Below are 22,937 nucleotides of genomic sequence, written 5' to 3' on the forward strand. Positions count from 1 at the left end.
AGCCCTGCATTACCTGTAGCCTTAGCTTTCACAAAAAGGCTCTGCCCTGCTTCATACTACTCTCCACCAATCAGCTCTGCACACTTCTCATCACCTCCTTCTGCTGATACTGACACATTTAGCATCTGTAGCTGTCCTTATTATCGCTTCCCTTACCTCCTCACACCTAAGTCATCTTTCACACACCAGCAATACTATTCCACCATGAAATGCACATCCTCGAAACATCCCACCAGGCTAACACTGACATACTCCCTTGTTTCTTGTAGGAGGAACTCGCACACAGCAAAAGGAAGAAGACACCGACAGGAGGAGGCCATCATTGATATACATCCTGTTTGCTATGAAAGAAAAATTGGACATATGAAAATAGACAAAGGTATTTAAATGGTAGCAAAGTCTCCTGGCACAGATGGTCTCCTACTGTGCCGTAAATTTCTATGATTCTATGGGATACATTCTAGTTTGCTAGAGGAAGTAAGGGTGGACATTGCAGTGGCTGTGGCCACAATCTTCCAATCCTCCTTGAATATGAAAGTGTTACCAGAAAACTGGAGGATTGCAATCCTGTTGAAAAAATGGGAGAGGGATAAACCCGGCAACTACAAGCCAGTTAGCCTAACGTCAGTGGTTGGGAAACTTTTAGAGACAATAGGGGCAAAATTGCGTACCAACAGCTGCGAGGCGGGACTTCCTTTGCCAGGCACAGAAGTCCCATCCCGGCAGACAAATTGGGCCTACTACCCCTGAGAGTAAGTGGAGTGCAAATTCTCATGCTCCACTTCCTCTGGGCGGGTGGAACTGGGGCGCTAACCTCGGGAATTATCCAGCGCTATGTGGAGAGGCGCATAGTGCTGGCAGGAGCACAGGGCTCTCCCCTTCCATTAAAAGGGAGGGCACACTGCGGACTCTGCATTGGGGAGCAGGAGCCTTCACTACACCACTTGGGAGTGGGGTGCCTAGTCAGCAGCCCGGCACAGAAGTGGAATGCCAAGCTACAACATCACGGCATGGACCCCGCGATTTGAACAGGGCAAAGCTGCAGCCATTTTAGAAAATGTAACTACTGCACTTCACCTTTAAATTTCACCCCACGAACATACTGAAGCCCGCTATGTGCTTCGCAAAGCTGGCGTAGGCATTGCCCATTGCAGCATCATGGGGCAGTACTGAATGTGTGCTCCTGGGTGATAACGGGTCGCTGCGCACGGTGATGATGACATCACCGGGAGGAGGGTGGAGTAGACTGGGTCTTTACTCATTAGAGTTCAGAAGGATGAGGGGTAATCTTAGAGAAACATTTAAAATAATTAAAGGGATAGACAAGATAGAGGCAGAGAGGTTGTTTCCACTGGCCGGGGAGACTAGAACTAGGGGGCACAGCCTCAAAATACGGGGAGCCAATTTAAAACCGAGTTGAGAAGGAATTTCTTCTCCCAGAGGGTTATGAATCTGTGGAATTCTCTGCCCAAGGAAGCAGTTGAGGCTAGCTCATTGAATGATTCAAGTCACAGATAGATAGATATTTAACCAATAAGGGAATTAAGGGTTATGGGGAGCGGGCGGGTAAGTGGAGCTGAGTCCACAGCCATATCAGCCATGATCTTGTTAAATGGCGGAGCAGGCTCGAGGGGCTAGATGGCCTACTCCTGTTCCTAATTCTTATGTTCTTATGTTCTTATGTTCTTATGCTACCAGATAGTGTCGCTGCTAACTCCTGCGGAATTTCGGGGCCCTAATGGGAGGCATAAATAACTCGAATTTCTCCCCCAATGATCCAGGACAAAATGAATTGTCGCATGCAAAAATATGGGCTACTAAGTGAAAGTCTGCATGGACTTGTTAAAAATGTATAACTAACTGGATTGCGTTCTTTGATGAAGTAACAGACTGGGTTGATGAGCGTAATGTGGTTGATGTTGGACTTTCAAAACTCATTTGATAAAGTATCACGTATTATACTTGTTAGCAAAATTGAAGCCCATTGGATTAAATGGGCAATGGCAGTATGGGTATGGAATTGCCCAAGGGACAGAAAGCAGAGAGTAGTAGGGAAGGGTTGCTTTCAGACTATAGGCGGGTATACAGTAATGTCCCCCAGAGGTCGATATCAGGACCTCTACTATTTTTGATATATATTAGTGAACTGGACTTGGGTATACAGAGCATAATTTCAAAGAACTTGTGAATATAGTAAGCAGTGAGAAGGATAATAATAAACTCCAGGAGAACACTGACAGATTATTAATATTGGAAGACACTAGGCAGATGAAATATTTAACGCAGTGAATTGTGAAGTGATTCATTTTGATAGGAAGAATGAAGAGAGGCAATATAAACTAAATAGTACAGTTTTAAAGGGGGTGCAGGAACACAGAGACCTGGGGGTGTACGTACACAAGTCCTTGAAGGTGGCAGGGCATTTTAAAAAAGCATATTAGATCATTGGCTTTATAAATAGAGGCATGGAGTACAAAAGTAAGGAAGTTATGCTAAACCACTATAAAACACTGGGTAGGCCCCAGTATTGTGTCCAATTCTGTGCACCACACTTTAAGAAGGATATCAAGGCCTAAGAGAGGGTACAGAGGAGATTTACTAGAATGCTATCAGTGGTGAAAGACTTCAGTTACATGGAGAGACCAGAGAAACTAGGGTTGTTCCCCTTAGAGCAGAGAAGGTTAAAGGGACATTTAATAGAGGTGTTCAAAATCATGAAATGTTTTGATAGAGTAAATAAGGAGAAATTGTTTCTGGTGGTAGAAGGGTCAGTTACCAGAGGACACAGATTTAAGGTAATTGGCAAAAGAACCAGAGGTGACATGAGAAAAAAATTGCAAAGAATTGTTATGATCTGGAATGCTTTGCCTGAAAGAGTGGTGGAAGCGGATTTAATAATAACTTTCAAAGGGGAATTGGATAACTAATTGTAGGGGAAAAAAATTACAGGTCTATGGGGAAAACAAGCAGGTTATGTTAAACCTTTATAACCTTTTGAAAGAGGTTGCTATAAAGATAGTGGATACATTGGTTGTCATCTTCAAAAATTCAATAGATTCTAGAATGTTTCCCACGGATTGGAAAGTCGCAAATATAATCCCACTCTTTTAGAAAGGAAAGAAAGAGAAAACAGGAAATGATAAATCAGTTAGCCTGACACCAGTAGTAGGGAAAATGCTAGAATCTATTATTAAGGACGTGGTAACAAGGCACTTAGAAAATAATAATGGGATTGGGCAGAGTCAACACGGATCTATGAAAGGGAAATTATGTTTGACAAATCTGTTAGAGTTTTTTGAGGTTGTAACTGGCCGAATAGATAAGGGGTAACCAGTGGATGTGGTGTATTTAGATTTTCAGAAGCATTCGATAAGGTGCCACATAAGAGGTTATTAAACAACATTAGGGCTTATGGGATTGGGGGTAATATACTCGTATGGATTGAGGATTGGTTAATGGACAGAAAACAGAGAGTAGAAATAAATGGATCATTTTTGGGTTGACAGGCTGGAACTAGTAGGGTACCGCAAGGACCAGTGCTTGGGCCTCAGCTATTCATAATACAGATCAATGATTTGGATGAGCGAAACAGATATAATATATGATGACATGAAGTTTGGTGGGAATGTAAGTTGTGAGTAGGATGAAAAGAGGCTTCAAGGGAATATAGACAGGCTAAGTGAATGGGCAAGATCATGGCAAATTGAGTATAATGTGAAGAAATATGAAGTTATCCACTTTGGTCGGAAAAATAGAAAAGTAGAATATTTTTTAAACTGGTGAGCGGCTGGGAAATGTTGGTGTTCAGAGGGACCTGGGTGTCCTTGTACATGAATCACTGAAAGTTAACATGCAGGTACAGTAAGCAATTAGAAAAACAAATGGCATGTTGGCCTTTATTACAAGAGGATTTGAGTCGAAGAGTAAAGACGTCCTAATGCAATTATATAGGGCTGGTGAGGCCACACCTGGAGTATTGTGTACAGTTTTGGTCTCCTTAGCTAAGGAAGGATATACTTGTCATGGAGGGAGTATAACAAAGATTCACCAGACTGATTCCTGGGAAGGGGGGATTGTAAGGAGAGATTGAGTAGATTAGGCCTATATTTTCGAGAGTTTAGAAGAATGAGAGGCGATCTCATTGAAACATATACAACTCTTACAGGGCTAGACAGGGTAGATGCAGGGAGAATGTTTCCTTTGGCTGGGGAGTCTAGAACCAGGGGTCACAGTCTCAGAATAAGGGGGTCATCCATTTAGGACTGAGATGAGGCGAAACTTCTTCACGCAGAGGGTAGTGAATCTTTGGAATTCTCTACCCCAGAGGGCTGTGGAGGCTCAGTCGTTGGGTATATTCAAGACAGAGATCGATAAATTTCTGGATATTAAGGGAATCAAGGGATATGGGGATAGTGCAGGAAAGTGGAGTTGAGGTAGATTAGCCATGATCTCATTGAATGGGGGAGCAGGTGCAAGGGGCCAAATGGCCTACTCCTGCTCCTGTTTCTTATGTTCTTATATTGGCATGAAAGAACAGGGCAGTTTGAGTAATTGGATAACTCTTTCAAAGAGCTGTCACAGGCACGATGATCCAAATGGCCTCAAACAGTGCTGTAACATTCTATGATTCTATGAGAGTGTCATGGACCTTGTGGGCAGGGGACACGTCAGGAACATTCAGACAAAAATTTAGCAATCATGTTCTTACATAGGTGCAGGACCCTCACTTTAAAATTAAAATCAAATTTGCGCTCCTTACAGGCTTCCACCAGGATGCCTAAAAGAACCTGGCAACTAATTTAGCAGTGGCCCGTCGCACTGCCAAATTTGTCATGATTTTCCCATTTCATGCTTGAAATACAGGCACAATGTTGAATCTAGACTGCTTTTTCTCCAAACAACTTTTAATGATAATGATATTCTTCACATTGCAGACCACCTGCATGCTTAGTAAATGGAATAACTTTTGGGATGTAAAGTAGGGAGTTTTCTGAGATTGTCTGTATCTCAATGCATGTGCAGTCATGTACAACCTACACTTTGAGAAAACTTGCAATGGTTCATTTTTATCGAAATGAATGAAGTCTGAAAAATGCGCCATGAAAGCTTTAAAATGTGAATGAAAGCTTCAATTACCCTTGAATGCAATTGGGTATATTCTCCAAATACTGCTAATACAGTCTGTTCTAGGAGCTTGAAAGCCCCTTGTAGTGAAGAAATTGAAGACAACTATAATTTCATTGCAACAGGTAGAACAGTGCAATTGCTGGTAACAGATTGGGAAAAACACTTCTGTGGCTCAGTCGGGAGCACTCTTACCTCTGACTAGAAGGTTATCACACTCAATATTAAGTTCAACAATTTCAGATCATAACCATTGCACCATTTTTTCGAACGGCAGCAGTTGTTGATGATTCCGATATTCCCATTTACACCTCCTCTAGATCGATTTTTTTCTTTACTTTTCCCATTAGCATCTCCTTTCACCTTGCAGCATCATCCCTTTTGTCATTTAATCATTCTTGCTTTCCCTTTTGTTGATTCCTCCCTTCCCTGCTTTCCCTGCCTCTATACTTGCTCAAAGCCTATTACAGTAAATAGTAGCATACTCGTTATGTTACAGAGACCTGGACTAATGATCCAGAAACATGAGTTCAAATCCAACCACGGCAGCAGGGGAATTTAAATTCAGTTAATTAAATAAATCTGGAATTAAAAAGCTAGTATCAGTAATGGTGACCATAAATGATCGGATTGTTGTAAAAACCCATCTGGTTCACTGATGTCCTTTTGAAAAGGAAATCTGCCATCCTTACCCGGTCTGGTCTATATGTAACTCCAAACACACAGCAATGTGGTTGACTCTTAACTGCCCTCTGAAATGGCTTAGCAAGTCACTCAGTTGTACACAACCGCTGCAAAAAACAATAATAACAAAACCGGACAGACCATCTGGCATCGACTTTGGACACGACAACGGTACACCCAGCCCAGTCGACCCTGCAAAGACCCCTCACTAACATCTGGGGATGTGTGCCAAAATTGGGAGAGCTGTCCCACAGACTAGTCAAATAACAGCCTGACAAAATCATACTCATAGAATCATACCTTTCAGCCAATGTCCCAGATTCCTCCATCACCATCCTTGGGTATATCCTGTCCCACTGGCAGGACAGACCCACCAGAGGTGATGGCACAGTGGTATACAGTTGGGAGGGAGTGGCTCAAGGAATACTCAACATTGACTCCAGACCCCATAAAGTCTCATGGTTTCAGGTCAAGCATGAGCAAGGAAACCTTCTGCTGATTACCACCTACCGCTCTCCCTCAGCTGATGAATCAGTACTCTTCCATGTTGAACATCACTTGGTGGAAGCGCTGAGAGTAGCAAGGGCACAGCATGTACTCTGGGTGGGAGACGTCAATGTCCATCATCAAGAGTGGCTCATTAGCACCACTACTGACCGGGCTAATCAAATCCTGAAGGACATAGCTGCTAGACTGGGCCTGCAGCAGGTGGTGAGAGAACCAACATGAGGGAATAACCTACTTGACCTCATCTTCACCAATTTACCTGTCGCAGATGCATCTGCTCATAACAACACAGTGATCACTGCACAGTGTTTGTGGAGATGAAATAATGGCCCTGAAATTCTGATGTCCCGGGTCCGTACGAATTGTGTACAATGCGCATGCGCTGAAAATCGGCTTTTCCAACCTGGCCAGCTGGGATTTGACAGGTCTTGCCTTTGCGATGATTTCTCACGCAGAATTCTGAGTTTTAGAAATCTTCTGCCCAAGAATAGGGCACGACTGTTCTGCGCGAGATAAAGCAGGCATACAGCCTGCTTTCTGTGCGCATCTACCTGAAACTTTGCTTCAAACAGCTCAATAGCCTTCAGCATAAGCAGTCAGTCGATGCTGAGGAGTCCTGTATAGTAAAAGCTTAACAGAAACTAAATAAACAGCAAGTTCCTCTTGTCATGTTTGTAACTATAATGTAACACCACTGTATTAATGTATACACTCAACTTAGATGCACACCTTGATCACAGGGGGTGAATTTGTGGGAGACACTCCTTACCTGATCACACAGATATAGAAAGGGAGGTCCCATGCAGGGTCATCACTTCTGGAGTCCTGTAATAAAGAGAAGGTCACAGAGTGGCCTTGTCCCGGGAATGTGCCTCATGCTGTAGAGTAAGGACTTTACGTTGGCGACAAGAAACGGGAATTCACGACCCACGAGAATGGCCACCGATAGCACAGAGGAACGGTACTATGTTGGGGAAGACTGGGACGATTTTGTAGAGAGGCTTCAGCAAAGTTTTGTAACTAAAGACTGGCTGGGGGATGCAGCGGCCGACAAGCGACGGGCTCATCTCCTGACCAGCTGCGGGCAAAGACTTATGCGCACATGAAGGACTTACTGGCACCCGAAAAGCCGTCGGACAAAACCTTTGAAGAGCTCAGCAAATTAATCGGGGAGCACCTCAAACCGGCGAGCAACATACACATGGCTCGACCACAGATTCTACACCCACCGACGTCGTGAAGGACAGAACATACCGGAATTTGTAGCGGACCTCCTGCGTTTGGCCAGCCTCTGTATGTTCACAGATGCCTGTAGGGTGGAGATGCTAAGGGACTTCTTCATCGAGGGTATCGGTCATGCGGGAATTTTTCACAAGTTAATTGAGACCAAGGACTTGACCTTGGAAGTGGCAGCTTGTTAGCTCAAACTTTCATGGCGGGGGAGGAAGAGACGAAAATGATTTACGTGCGCAATTCTGCCTCTAACGCGGCGATGGATCAGGGAGTCAACATCATCAATGCTACTCAGAGCCCCGCAGGCAGGCAGGGGCAGTCCGACATTTACCAGGCAGTGTAGAATTTACCTATATTTCGCAAAGATTCCTGGTACCGTTCCCCTGCAGAGGAGAAGAACCCCTTTCTGGAATTTTAAAATGAGTTTAAAGGGGCAAACGAAGCCTGCAGGGGATAAAAGGGGATGCATTCATGGAGCCCCCCGCCAGGGAATTTAATTTGGAACTATCTACCAGAAAATCTGAAATCTTAAAGTGCACATGGAAGACACTACGAACTTTAATAAATTTGGGATTTTTAAAAGATGAATGTTGGGTCGGCAAGAAAAGGGGTGGGGTCAATCTCTAAAGGGCCAGTTTGGACATTGGAGCTAATCAAATTGTCTGGGAACTGTTTATCTACCCCACCCAGAGGACCCAAATGTCACATACATATTCCAACACCTTTTCAACAGGCATAGAAATATCTGGCTCAGACCAGACTAGCACAATGGACGAGAGCTCACCAACTTTGAAAAGCCTATTAACACCAGCTTAAAACCACTTAATGAAGTTTCAGTTAGCTGGGCTGCACAATCGAAACAAAGAGCTGAGCTAGATTTGATAGGAGATAAGGAAGCCTTTTTTGGGATATATCTGTTCCTAGTTTTACCAGGAAAGGACACAGATTGGAACACAGACACAGACACAAGCAGCCTGCTTCCTCTACAGTGAAGAAATGGAGCAGTGGAGGAAACTGCAAGAAGTCATCAAGGACCGACCGAGCACGAGGCCCACGAAATGGAAGGTTGTCAGCTGAGACCCGGTAAGCGGTTACCAAAGTAGTTCAGGAGTCCCAGAAACGACCGCAGCTCCATCATTTTCTGTGGCCTCGGTGCGTTCTCGATTGCTTCCGTCTTCACTTTGGTGGGCCTGATGTCATCCGTCGCAATCCTGCTTCCCAGGAACTCCACTTCAGGTGCCAGGAAAACGCACTTTGAGCGTTTTAACCTGAGCCCCACATGGTTGAGTCGACTAAGAACCTCCTCCAGGTTCTGCAGATGTTCGACTGTGTTCCGACCTGTGACCAAGATGTCATCCTGGAAGACCACAGTGTGCGCGACCAACTTCAGTAAACTTTTCATGTTTCTCCGGAATATCGCTGCCACTGATCGGATTCCAAACAGGCATCTGTTATAAACAAAAAGACCTTTGTGCGTGTTGATGCAGGTGAGGGACTTCGATGATTCCTCCAGTTCCTGCATCGTGTAGGCTGAAGTCAGATCCAGCTTCGTGAACGGCTTTCCTCCCACCAGCGTTGCAAAGAGGTCGTCGGCCTTTGGTAGTGGGTATTGGTCCTGCAGGGAGAAACAATTGATAGTTACTATGTAATCGCCACAGGCTCTGACAGTGCCGTCTCCCTTGAGGACTGGGATGATAGGACTGGCCCACTCGTTGAACTCGATCGGGGAAATAATGTCTCTCTTTGCAGCCGGTCTCGCTTGGTCTCTACCCTTTCTTTCATCATGTACGGTACTGCTCTCCATTGTGATGGATGGGTTGCGCCCCCGGAATTAGGTGGGTCTGCACTTTTGCTCCTTGGAATTCCCCGATGCCTGGTTCGAACAACAAAGGAAATATGTTTAAGACATAAGTGTCATCAGCGGGCGATAGCGGTCGGATGTCGTCACAGTTCCAGCATATTTTTCCCAGCCAGCTCCTGCTGAGCAGCATGGGACCATCGCCCGGTACCACCCAGAGTGGTAGCTTGTGCACCGCTCCATCGTAGGAGACCTTTACGGTATCACTGACGATTACAGGAATCAGTTCTTTCGTGTAAGTTCTTAGTTTCGTGCGAGCTGGAGTTAAGACTGACCTTGAGGCCCTGTTGCACCACAACCTTTCGAAAGTCTTTTTGCCCATGATGGACTGGCTCGTGTCTGTGTCCAGCTCCATTGATACCGGAAGTCCATTTAGTTCAACATTCAGCTTTATCGGGGGACAATTCGTCGTGAATGTGTGCACCCCATGTACCTCTGCCTCCTCGATCTGAGGCTCTGGTTCATCGTGATCCTCCATGGATCTGTCCTCCTCTGCAACATGGTGGCTTTCAGGTTTAACAGACTTTGCAGCTCGCCTGCACATTCATTGGAGGTGTCCCATTGTTCCACAGTCCTTGCAAATGTACTCTTTGAATCGGCATGAATGGAAATGATGATCACCCCCGCAGCGCCAACAAGGTGTTAATGGCCTTGCATTCATCACCCTTGATGGTGGACTCTGAGATATCCGCGGACGTGTAGCTGCAGGTATTTGTGACCTGTCCTGAACGTTACGATTCGAAAACAACATCACTTGGTTCACAGTACTTGTAGCAGCACTTGTGTGCTGAGAGATTTGCTTCACATTGTCACTGGTGGCAATGAACGCCTGGGCTATCGCTATGGCCTTACTCAAGGTTGGGGTCTGTACAGTCAAGAGTTTGCGAAGTATGGTTTCGTGGCCAATGCCAAGTACGAAAAAGTCTCTGGGAATGTGCTCCAAATATCCTTCAAATTCGCAATGTCCTGCAAAGCGTCTTAGCTCTGCGACATAATTCGCCACCTCCTGGCCTTCAGACTTTTTGTCGGTGTGGAACCGGTACCTCGCCATCAGAACACTTTCCTTCAGGTTCAAATGCTTTCGGACCAGTTTGCAGAAATCGTCGTACGATTTCTCCGTGGGTTTCGCTGGAGTGAGCACATTCTTCATGAGGACATAGGTTTGTGCCCCACAGACGGTGAGGAAGATCGCCCTTCATTTGGCAGTGCTCTCTTCCCCATCTAGCTCGTTAGCCATGAAGTATTGGTCGAGTGGCTACTCAAAAGTTTCCCAATTATCTCTCTCCGAGAATTTCTCCAGGATGCCCACTGTTCTCTGTATCTTTAGGTTCGCTATCTGTATCTCGTCGCCAGTTGTTGTGTATGGAGAAAGAGTCAGACTGAACACTGTGAGCTCAAAGTAAAGTGTGACCTTAGTCTTTTATTGCAGGTCTCCAGAGTGCCTTTCCAACCGGTGAAGCTTCCTTAAATACCTGTGTTCCTAAGGGACTATGGGATCCCTTGGGACTCCAGAGGATGGGCCCTCTGGGGGCTGTGCAGAGTAAATACAAGTATACATATATAATAGCCAGGCAATCAATTCAATTTTCTTATAATGTACATAGGCAAGGACACAAATGTCTCCAAGTGAAAGCTATCAATTTACTATCCGTGACTACACTTTTTTGACACTCACTAGAAAGCTAGGAAAATTCCATTTGGCTGTGTAATTCTCCTCTTTTTATCTGTATTGTAAGTGCATTGTAAGTGGGGCATCCCATTAATTACCATTTTATCTCATTCATGAGCCCTGGAGGAACTTTACTGTCCAATACAATATTTTTACAGATAGAAAACATCGATCAAACTTTCACGCTTGGTCACGTTAGATCTGCCGATGTTTGCAGATAACATCTTAAATTCTTAAAACTGCTGGAACTCTTGCTGCACCATCATTATTAACTTTAAATAAAACATTCTCATCTGATAAGACAGCATTTTTAGATGTAAGTTACATTATATTTCTCTTTGTTCTTTCTTCAGACGCCTTTTCAAATGACTAAAAATACCAAATATAACTGGAGAATAATTAGTTTTCATATTTAAATAAATCAAATCAAACTGATTTGGAAATTGCTATTGCAACCGTGACTCCAAGGTTAAATCTTAGACTGAAACTTAATTAAAAGGTCCAACCCCAAGAAAAGATTACAACTGGTTAAACGGCTATTAGCTCTGTGCACAGAGAGGTGGGTGGAGCTAAAACAAACATAACGGACACTTTTAAAAAAAAGATAGACTTTCAAACAAAAGGAAGACTGTAAGTTTTTGAACAGTCATACATGCTTTGTAAAAAGATATTAACATTCACACTGAAAACAAAAAAAAACTGTAGAACATCAGAAAAGAGACAATTGGCCTGAAATTGCTATCCCCACGGGTGGGGCCCCTACAAGTTCCTGGTTTAGGGAAGCGAAGAGCATGCGCCTAAACCCGGCACTTGCAATCTGTCAAAAATTATTTTGTCAGATCGCACACATGCAAAGATAAAGGGCCTCCATGAGCGGAGAGTTGGGCTGTTTGCTGTTTGCCCAACTCCTGCCCAGCGAATATCCTTCAAATTCTTACCACTGAAGGAAAACAGCGTAAAACTTGCTTTTATTAGCGTAAGACTTTTAAAGTACCGAAAAATACATTTAAAAAAAATAATTTAAATATTTAAAATCCTGTTAAATAAGGTAAGTTTATTTGTAGCCCCTTTAAAATGTGTAAAATTATTTTTCAAAAAATTTAAATTTTGTTTTAAATAATTAATAACATTCAATTTTTATTACCATAAGTATGAGTGTGGATCTCCCTACTCTGATAGGTTGGGCCGGCCCACATGATCCCATTGATGTGTAGGAAACCCTTATGCTCCTGAGATACGTGCCTTCGCATAGAGGGCCAGGACCACAAGCCTACGAGCCTCCCGGACCACCAGTTAGATTTGTATAAATTTTTCAGGTCAGAGGCATCCGCCCACGTGAAGCCTCCAACCTCAATTTCTGGGCCATTATCTTCTCCTTTATTCCACCATAACTATTTTATCCTTTCTCCCATAAGCTAATTTTCAATCCCATTCTGCACTGGGAATCTGGGAGAGTAGGGTAGGTGTCTCCCAAACCAATGGGGTAACTGAGTTGAGTTGGTGATAGTCAATATTCATTCGATAGTTATCCGGTTTTCTAACCGACCAAATTCTGGAGTTAGCCGTGAACTTGCCTTTGTGAACAATACCCTTTAGCCCCAAGGGAAGGGATCCATTTATAGTTGTTTGGATTGAATTGTCAAAGCTCAATAAATCCTGGGGCATGCCCTTTGTAGGATCAGGGTCGGGATTGTGAATGATAGTGGCGGAGGAACAGGAGTCGACTAACATTGATTGTTGACAGCTTCCAGGATCAATAGTGCGATTACCGATCTCCCGCTACCATCGTATTGGAGAGGGGAAGTTACCTCCCCCTGAGAGGCCTGCAGGAGTCATAGGGGAGGTGGAGCTGGAGCTGTTGGCTTGGGTTGCTGATGCACTGCAGCAACTGGTCGAGTACCCAGGCCGATTTCCAAAGCCCTTATGGCTGTCTCCAGTCTCTCCAGTCGCTGCTCAACCGAGTCGGACCTGTTTGTCTTGGGGGGTTGTAGCATTGATGGGCATAGTGGCCTAGACACTGGCAGAGATAGCAGCACACCAAGACACCATTTTCTGGTGCAGAAGTTTTGGACGGCCCTGACTTCTGGTTCGGAGCGGGCCCTCGATGGCCGCTACTGTAACTTTAGCAGGTGTCCTGGGGATATTGGCAAGGGTCTGATCCCAAGCAGTCCTGGCATGGGTGCGTATTTGCTCCCACGGGGTGTCTTTGGAGATGTAGTTGCCCCGTGCGTTATGGGCCAATGGTTGGAGGCCGTTCAAAAAGAGTGTCTTGAAGCCCCGGTAGTTGAAGTAGTCCCCTCCACCACCCCAGGTGCACTGGAAGATGTTGTGGAGTTTCTGTGCAAAGGCATTCGGGCTTTCAGTAGGGCCCTATTTTGTGATAGCTAGGAGCCAGTGGAAGTTGATGGCCTCCTCCCCTAGTGTTTGGCATAGTTCCAACTCAATATCCTCTGTTGCACCCCCCACCAGAATGTCCTGATCCATTTCTTGTTTTAATTCTGTGGACCACAAATCCAGAAGGACCTGCTTAAGGTCGTCCCTTCTAGTTCTGGATGGGTACTTTTAAAAAGCCTTCATCACTGCCCAAGGTCGAGGGGGCTGGTATCCATGCCCACTGCACCCAGGTTAATTTTTAGCGCCCCGCCCGCAGTAAGGGACCGATGCATGGTTGTAGTACTGGTTTCTACCTCGCTACAAGTGCTCGATGAGGGTTGGTGGCCTTCTGAGCCAGCCTGACGTTTGGACTCGTATGCTGCCTTAGCTCAGGTGACCACACACACTGATATTGCCTCACCTGCCTCGCCATTCTTGTATGGTGGAGGCGGAGCAAGGGAGCAGAGAGAGTGGGGTCCTCATCTATGTTGTCCCAGCAGGGGCTGTAATCTTTTGGTTTGTTTTGGAGACTGCAGCCACCACTGCCCGCTATTGGCTGATTTGGGCCTGAAGCTCTTGGATTTTTGCTAAGCACGGGGTGTGATCTGTTTCGGGGGGGGGGGGGGGATGATGGTTTGGCGCCGATTTAATTCCCTTGCGTCTTCTAACTCCTCACTCAACCTGGTATTTTCTGCTGATATTTTGTTCTAGTTTCTGGTCTAGTTTCCTTTGTGTGCAATGAGCTTTTTTCCATGAGCCTTTTGCTCCCAGCGTAACTGATTGCGAAGGACATAAATGCTTTCTTGCTGTAATGTGTGCACCTGTGAGTATGCTGACAGGTTTATAGAGCTGGTGCTATTCCATTATTTGAAGGGGCTGCTCCTCATATTCTGGCTGCACTTCAGTCCCACACTCCTGATCTTTGGGCACCCTGTGCGGAGGGGAGCGGGTAGGTCCGAGGACCTCCTCGTAGGACTGCTCCTGGGCACGGCCAAGGGTGCCATCAGCCGGTCCAGGCAGCGGGCGGTCGAAGGGGTTGTTCAGCCTGACTGCATGCCTCTCTTCCGCACCTACATCTGGGTCAGGGTGTCCTTGGAGATGGAGCACGCGGTGTCCACCGGTACGCTCGCGGCCTTCCGCGAGAGGTGGGCACCGGAGGGACTGGAGTGCATCGTCACCCCCGGCAACCAAATTTTAATTTGATTTTATATGTTTTAAAGTTTAATTTGTTTTAATTGCTGGGTTTTTAGTGTCCCCCTCCCCTTTTATAGGGGGCACTTGTATAATTTGTGGTTTTAGTGCCAAAAAAACCCACAAAAAAAACACAATAAAACCACAAAAAAAAACAAGGCACTTGTAAACTGTTTGGAGTGTCCCCCCTTTAATAAGGGGACACTTGATTTAATTTTATTTACTATTCTCTCTCAAAAGAGTTGTAGAGCTGTTGCTATTCCATTATTTCAAGGGGTTGCTCCTCAAATTCTGTTTGCACTTCAGTCCCACAATCCTGATCTTTGGGCACCCTGTGCGGAGCGGAGCGGGTAGGTCCGAGGGCCTCCCCGTAGGACTGATCCTGGGCACGGCCAAGGGGGCCATCAGCCGGTCAAAGCAGCGGGTGGTTGAGGGGCACGTTCAGCCCGACTGCCTGCCTCTCTTCCGCGCGTACATCCGAGCCAGGGTGTCCCTGGAGATGGAGCACGCGGTGTCCACCGGTACGCTCGCGGCCTTCCGCGAGAGGTGGTGGCCGGAGGGACTGGAGTGCATTAGCACTCCCGGCAACCAAATTTTTATTTGAATTTATATGTTTCAAAGTTTAATTTGTTTTATTGCTGGGTTTTAGCGCCCCCCCCCTTCCATTTTAGCCAGGGGGTACTTGTATAATTTGTGGTTTTAGTGCTCAACAAAAGAATAAAAACAAAACAAAAAAAAAACAATAAAGGGCACTTGTAAACTGTTTGGCGTGTCCCCCCCTTTAATAAGGGGGCACTTGATTTAGTGTTTATTTATTGTTCTCCTAAAAGAGCAGTAGAGCTTTTGCAATTTCTGTGGTTTGGAGGAGTCCGTGTTCCATGTATATATTGATTTTGCGAGGTTGCAGCCCCTCTTCCATTACTTGAAGGGGCTGCTCCTCAAATTCTAGTTGCACTTCAGTCCCACACTCCTGATCTTTGGGCACCCTGTGCAGAGGGGAGCGGGTAGGTCCATAGGCCTTCTCGTAGGACTGCTCCTGGGCATGGCCAAGGGGGCCATCAGCTGGTTCAGGCAGCGGGCGGTCGAGGGGGTCATTCAGCCTGACTGCCTGCCTCTCTTCTGTCATTACATCCGAGCCAGGGTTTCCTTGGAGATGGAGGACACGTTGTCCACCGGTATGGTCGCGGCCTTCCGCGAGAGGTGGGCACTGGAGGGACTGGAGTGCATCATCACCCCGGCAACCAAATTTTAATTTGATTTTATATGTTTTAAAGTTTAATTGGTTTATTGTGCCGGGTTTTAGTGTCCCCCTCCCCTTTTAGCCAGGGGGCACTTGTATAATTTGTATTAAAAAAAAACCCACAAAAAAACAAAAAAAGGGCATTTGAAAAGTGTTTGGAGTGTCCCAGCACCTTTTAATCAGATGGCACTTGATTTAGTTGTTTTTGTTTTGCAACAAAACAGTTGTAGAGCTGTTGCAATTTCTGCGGTCTGGACGAGTCCGAGTTCCACGTTTTTATGGAATGTGTGAGGTTGCAGCCCCTATTCTATTATTTGAAGGGGCTGCTCCACAAATTCTGGTTGCACTTCATTTCCACACTCCTGATCTTTGGGCACCCTGTGCAGAGGGGAGCGGGTGGGTCTGAGGGCCTCCTCGTAGGACTGTTCCTGGGCACGGCCAAGGGGGCCATCAGCCGGTCCAGGCAGCGGACGGTCGAGGGGGTCGTTCAGCCCGACTGCCTGCCTCTCTTCCACGGTTACATCCGAGCCAGGCTGTCCCTGGATATGGCGCACACGGTGTCCACCGGTATGCTTGCAGCGTTCCACGAGAGGTGGGCGCCGGAGGGACTGGAGTGCATCATCACCCCCGGCAACCAAATTTTAATTTGATTTTATATGTTTTAAAATATAATTTGTTAACTTTACTGGTTTTTAGTGCACCCCACCCCCTTTTTTAGCCAGGGGGCACTTGTACAATTTGTATTTGTTAGTGCCCGCAAAAAAAACTAAAAAAAACACAAAAAAAAGCGGGCACTTGTTTGAAAATATTTGGAGTTTCCCATCCCCCTTAAGGGGAGCACTTGATTTAATTGATTTATTTGTCTTCAACTAAAAGTTGTAGAGCTTTTGCAATTTCTGTGGTCTGGAGGAGTCCGTGTTGCACGTATATATTGATTGTGTGAGGTTGCAGCCCCTCTTCCATTATTTGAAGGGGCTGCTCCTCAAATTCTGGTTGCACTTCAGTTCCACATTACTGATCTTTGGGCACCCTGTGCAGAGGAGAGCGGGTAGGTCCGAGGGCCTCCTCGTAGGACTATTCCTGGGCATGGCCAAGGGACCATGAGCCGTCCAGGCAGCGGGCCATTGAGGGGGTCGTTCAGCCCGACTGCCTGCCTCTTTTCCGCGGTTACATCCGGGCCAGGGTGTCCCTGGAGATGGAGCACATGGTGACCATCGGTACGCCCGCGACCTTCTGCGAGAGGTGGGCACTGGAGGGACTGGAGTGCATCATCACCCCCGACAACCGAATTTTAATTTGATTTTATATGTTTTAAAGTTTAATTTGTTTTATTGCCTCGTTTTAGTACTCCCGTCCCATTTTAGCCCCCCCCGCATTGTATAATTTGTGGTTTTAGTGCCAAAAAACCCACAAAAAAAACCACAACTCTCCCCCCCCCCCCAAAAAAAAAGGCTCTTGTACTCTGTTTGGAGTGTCCCCCCCTTTACTAAAGGGGCACTTGATTTCATTTTTATTTATTGTTCTCTTTCAAAAGAGTTGTAGAGCTGTTGCTTTCCATTATGTGAAAGGGCTGCTCCTCAAATTCTGGTTGCACTTCAGTCCCACGCTCCTGATCTTTGGACACTAGGGCCCCAAGTTTCGGCCCGCGCCGAAAACGGCGCACCTCCGAGCTGGACGCCTGTTCTTCGCGCCTAAAAGTGCGCTAGAAAAAACTTCGATATTCTCCGCTCCTCGGAGCTCAATCTCAGCTTGGCGCGGTGCGCTCTTCACAGCGGGGGGCGGAGCCAAATACTCGCTCCGATTCTGTAAGTAGTGGGGGGGCGGGTCCAATTTAACTGAGCCAACGTGGTGCAGGCAACCCTGCGTGTGCGCGTTGGAGCATGTGCGCACGCGCAGTGTCAAACAAACATTGGCACTCGGCCATTTTTAAAAGGATTCGGCTGCCGTCGAGCCACTGACGCCGCTCCTATCCCATGGCCGAATGGCCTCAACCCCCTTGAAAAGCTGCGTGCGTCCGGTGTTGATCCTTCGGCTGCCGGCCAGCCACTGACGCCGCTCCTATCCCATGGCCGAATGGCCTCAACCCCCTTGAAAAGCTGCGTGCGTCCGGTGTTGATCCTTCGGCTGCCGTCGAGCCACTGACGCTGCTCCTATCCCATGGCCGAATGGCCTCAACCCCCTTGAAAAGCTGCGTGCGTCCGGTGTTGATCCTTCAGCTGCCGGCCAGCCACTGACGCCGCTTCTATCCCATGGCTGAATGTCCTCAACCCCCTTGAAAAGCTGCGTGCCTCCGGTGTTGATCCTTTGGCTGCCGGCCAGCCACTAAGAGAATGACGGCCTGCCTGCAGCACAGCAGCTCAGCTCGAAGGCTGCTTGCTGCCGCTGTTGGGGCTGCCGTCGAGACACTGACACCACACCGCTGCCTGTCTCCAACATCAAAGACCTGCCTGAAGCACAGCAGCTCAAAGGCTGCTGCTGTTTCACACAGGTAGGAACATGGTTTATTTAATCTTTTCTTTGCTTATAAATTTTTATTCAGGTTGGATTTATTTTATAATATTTGTATAAGTATAACTAAGGATTGATTGTAGAATTTAATGACTTCCCTTCCGCCCCCCCCACCTCATTCCCTACGCCTAATTTGTAACCTACGCCTGATTTTCTAAAGTGTAGACAAGGTTTTTTCGAGCGTACAAAAATCTTCACTTATTCCATTCTGAGTTAGTTTGGAGTAAGGTTTCACTGCCGAAACTTTGGAAACAGGCGTAAGTGGCCGGACACGCCCCCTTTTGAAAAAAAAATTCTGTTCCAAAGTGAAACTGTTCTAACTGACTAGAACTGGAGCAAACTAAATGCTGAGAATTTGAATTTCTAAGATATTCCGTTCGACACCAGTTGCTTCAAAAAATCAGGAGCAACTGAGGCCGAAACTTGGGCCCCCTGTGTGGAGGGGAGAAGGCCTCCTCGTAGGACTGCTCCTGGGCACAGGCAAAGGGGCATCAGCCGGTCCAGGCAGCGGGCCATTGAGGGGGGTCATTCAGCCCGACTGCCTGCCTCTTTTCCGCGGTTACATCCGAGCCAGGGTGTCCCTGGAGATGGAGCACGCGGTGTCCACCGGTATACTTGCAGCCTTCCGAGGTGGGCGCCGGAGGGACTGGAGTGCATCATCACCCCCGGCAACCAAATGTTGATTTGAACCAATATTGTTAAAAGTTAATTTGTTTAATGTGTCGGTTCTAGTGCCACCCCCGCCCCCCTTAATCTGGGGGCACCTAATTTACTTTTGATTTACAGGTACAACCAAAATAGTTGTAGAGCTGTTGTAGAGCCAGTGCCTCACAACTTAAGCCTCCTCGGGAAATCCCCTATGTGCCTTTCAGTTCTGTGTGAAGGGGATTCCTGTATGGGCTGCTGTTGCACACTCTCCACTTTGCCATCCTCGTCTACCGTCCGGGGTCACCCCCGACAAACAAATTTTAATTTGATTGAAGATTACCATCAAAAGTTTAATTTGTTCAATTTGTCGGTTTAATGCCCCCTTTAATTTGGGAGCACTTGATTTACAGGTACAACTTAAAATAGTTATAGAGTTGTTGCATTGTGAGTGGCTTCACCAGTCACGTGATGTTCACATGACTCAATAAAACCCCAATCAGTTGGGTCGAGGACATCCACGAAGAGTTATGCAGTTGCGAGCATTGTGGATGAACTGGTAATGTGTCTTTTGATTGTTAAACCTTTGATAATAAAGCAACTCATTCTTAATAGCAATGTGTTGCTATGAATTCTTAAGCAAGAACCCATGAAGCACGTTAAATCCAAGGAAGAGGCATATAAATTGTCCAGAAAAAGCAGCAAACCTGAGGACTGGGAGAAATTTAGAATTCAGCAGGTGAGGACAAAGGGTTTAAATTCAGAGGGGGAAAATAGAATATGAGAGTAAGCTTGCAAGGAACATAAAAACTGATTGCAAAAGCTTCTATAGATATGTGAAGAGAAAAAGATTAGTGAAGACAAATGAAATGTCTATACACGCGGACTGGCTTCTGTGGGGCAATCGAGTAGTGGTCCCCGAGAAGGGCAGAGACACCTTCATCAATGACCTTCACAGTACCCACCCAGGCATCGTAATGATGAAATGATAGCCAGATCCCACGTGTGGTGGCCCGGTATCAATGTGGACTTAGAGTCCTGCGTTCACAGATGTAATACATGCTCGCAGTTAAGCAATGTACCCAGGGAACCACCGCTAAGTTTATGGTCTTGGTCCTCCAAACCGTGGTCTAGTGTACACATAGACTATATAGGCCCGTTCTTGGGTAAAATGTTCCTTGTGGTTGTAGACGCTTACTCCAAGTGGATTGAATGTGAGATAATATCGGCTAGCACGCCCGCTGCCACTTCTGAAAGCCTGTGGACCATGTTTGCCACACAAGGCTTAACCGATGTCCTGATGAGCGACAACGGGCCATGTTTTACCAGTGCTGAGTTCAAAGAATTCATGACCCGTAACGGGATCAAACATGTCACATCTGCCCCGTTTAAACCAGCGTCCAATGGTCAGGCAGAGTGAGCAGTGCAAACCATCAAGCAAGGCTTGAAGAGGGTAACTGAAGGCTCACTGCAGATTCGCCTATCCTGAGTCCTGCTTAGCTACCGCACGAGACCCCACTCACTCACTGGGATTCCACCCGCTAAACTGCTCATGAAAAGAGCACTCAAGACAAGGTTCTCGTTAGTTCACTCTGATCTACATGAACAGGAAGAGAGCAGGCGGCTTCAACAAAGGACATACCATCATAGCGCAAATGTGTCACGCGAGATTGAAATCAATGATCCTGTATTTCTTTAAATTATGGGCAAGATCCCAAGTGGCTTCCCGGCACTGTCGTGGCCAAAGAGGGGAGCAGGGTGTTTCGGGTCAAACTTTCAATTGGACTCATTCAACGGAAACACTTGGACCAAATCAAACTCAGATTCATGAACTACCCTGAGCAACCCACTTTGGACCCTACCTTTTTTGATCCCCCAACATACACACCAGTTGCAACCGACACCACGGTTGACCACGAAGCAATCCAGCGAGGGCCCAACAAATGATTCAGCAACACCAGCATCCACACTGAGACAATCAACCAAGGCAAGAAGAGCCCCAGACCGACTCACATTGTAAATAGTTACACTATTGACTTGGGGGGGGGAATGTTGTTATATATGTGGACTTTTATTTACTCTGTACAGCCACCAGAGGGCTCATTCTCCGGAGTCCCAAGGGATCCCATAATTCCTTGGGAGCACACGTATTTAAGAAGGCTTCACAGGTTGGAGAGGCACTCTAGAACCCTGCAATAAAAGACTAAGGTCACACTTTACTTTGAGCTCACAGAGTTCAGTCTGACTCTTTCTCCACACACTACACAAAGAATTGTGAACCTGTGGAATTCTCTACCACAGAAAGTTGTTGAGGCCAGTTCGTTAGATATATTCCAAAGGGAATTAGATGTGGCCCTTACGGCTAAAGGGATCAAGGGGTATGGAGATAAAGAAGGAATGGGGTACTGAAGTTGCATGATCAGCCATGATCTTATTGAATGGTGGTGCAGGCTCGAAGGGCTGAATGGCCTAGTCCTGCACCTATTTTCTATGTTTCTATGTTACTTACACCTGCCAAACGTCGCTTTCTTTTTGCAGCTTGTTTATCTGTTCTTTCAACTCTTTCATTTTCTCATTTAACTGCACAGAGCACAAGGGTGCTCCATAAGCTAACTTATCCTGGGCCTTTTTTCAGCTTAAGTTTGCTTTTCTGGACATCCTTAGCGAGTCTGTCAAGAATATAATCATAGTCTCCTTTACTATCTTCGAGGACTTTTAGGATGTCTGTAGCCGCAGACGCGCCAATCTTTTCTGTCAGGCTGTCTATTTACAGTCGTCAGTGATATGCCAATACCATTGTATTTCTGGTTTTATTTTTGAACATGCTTTTTCCCGCTCCCTTCTTTCAGGGTCTCCCCATTCAGTCTAACCGTGGTCAACAAAGTCTCTCCGGTCCGGATAGGAAGGATCTATTTCCCTTTAGCAGAAAGGTCAATAACCAGGGGGCATAGATTTAAAGTAATGGTGGAAGGATTAGAGGGATGTGGATGAGAATTCTTTTCACCCAGAGGGTGGTGGGAGTCTGGAATCTACTGCTTGAAAGGGTGGTAGAGGCAGAAACCCTCATCTCATTTAAAAATGACTTGGATATGCCTCTGAAGTGCTGTCACCTACAAGACTCGGACCAAGAGCTGGAAAGTGGGATAGGCTGGATAGCTCTATTTCAGCTGGCACAAAGATGATGGGCTGAATGGCCTCCTTTTGTGCCGTAAATGTCTTTGATTCTATAGTTCATACGCTCCTCAGTAATTTCCTTGCCAATTTAGTCCTTTATCTCCTTCACACTATTTGGTGACCTATAAAATACACCAAGTAGTATAATAGCTACTTTATTTTTTTTCTCAACTCCAACCAAATAGATTCTGTCTTTGACCCCTCAAGGACATTATCTCGTTCGAGCACTGTGATATTTTCCTTCATCAAAACTGCTACCCCTCCTCCTTTTTTCCCTTCCCCAATTTTCCTGAATACCTTGTACCCAGGAATATTAAGCAAGCAATCCTCCCCTTTTTTGATCCAGGTCTCTGTTATCACTACATGATATTCCTACGTGGCTATTTATGCTTGCAGCTCACCAATGTTATTAACCACACTTTGTGCAATTACATACAAGCAATGCAATCCTAACTTAGCCCTCTATGTATTTTCTATGATCCCCCCTAGTTATGTATTATTTCTAACTCTAATTGTTTCTCCCAGTCTTCTGTGCACCTTGTTCCTACATTTTAATACCACATCTTGGTGCCCAACCACCTGCCAAATTAGTTTAAACCTTCCCCCACAGCACTAGTTAAGCTTCCTGCAAGGATATTGGTCCCAGCTCTGTTCAGGTGTAACCCGTTCATCTTGAACAGGTCCCTCCTGCCACAGAACTGGTCCAAATGTCTCAGGAATCTGAAGCCCTC

This window comes from Pristiophorus japonicus, chromosome 2, assembly GCF_044704955.1.
Source record: "Pristiophorus japonicus isolate sPriJap1 chromosome 2, sPriJap1.hap1, whole genome shotgun sequence".
Lineage (NCBI taxonomy): Eukaryota > Metazoa > Chordata > Chondrichthyes > Pristiophoridae > Pristiophorus > Pristiophorus japonicus.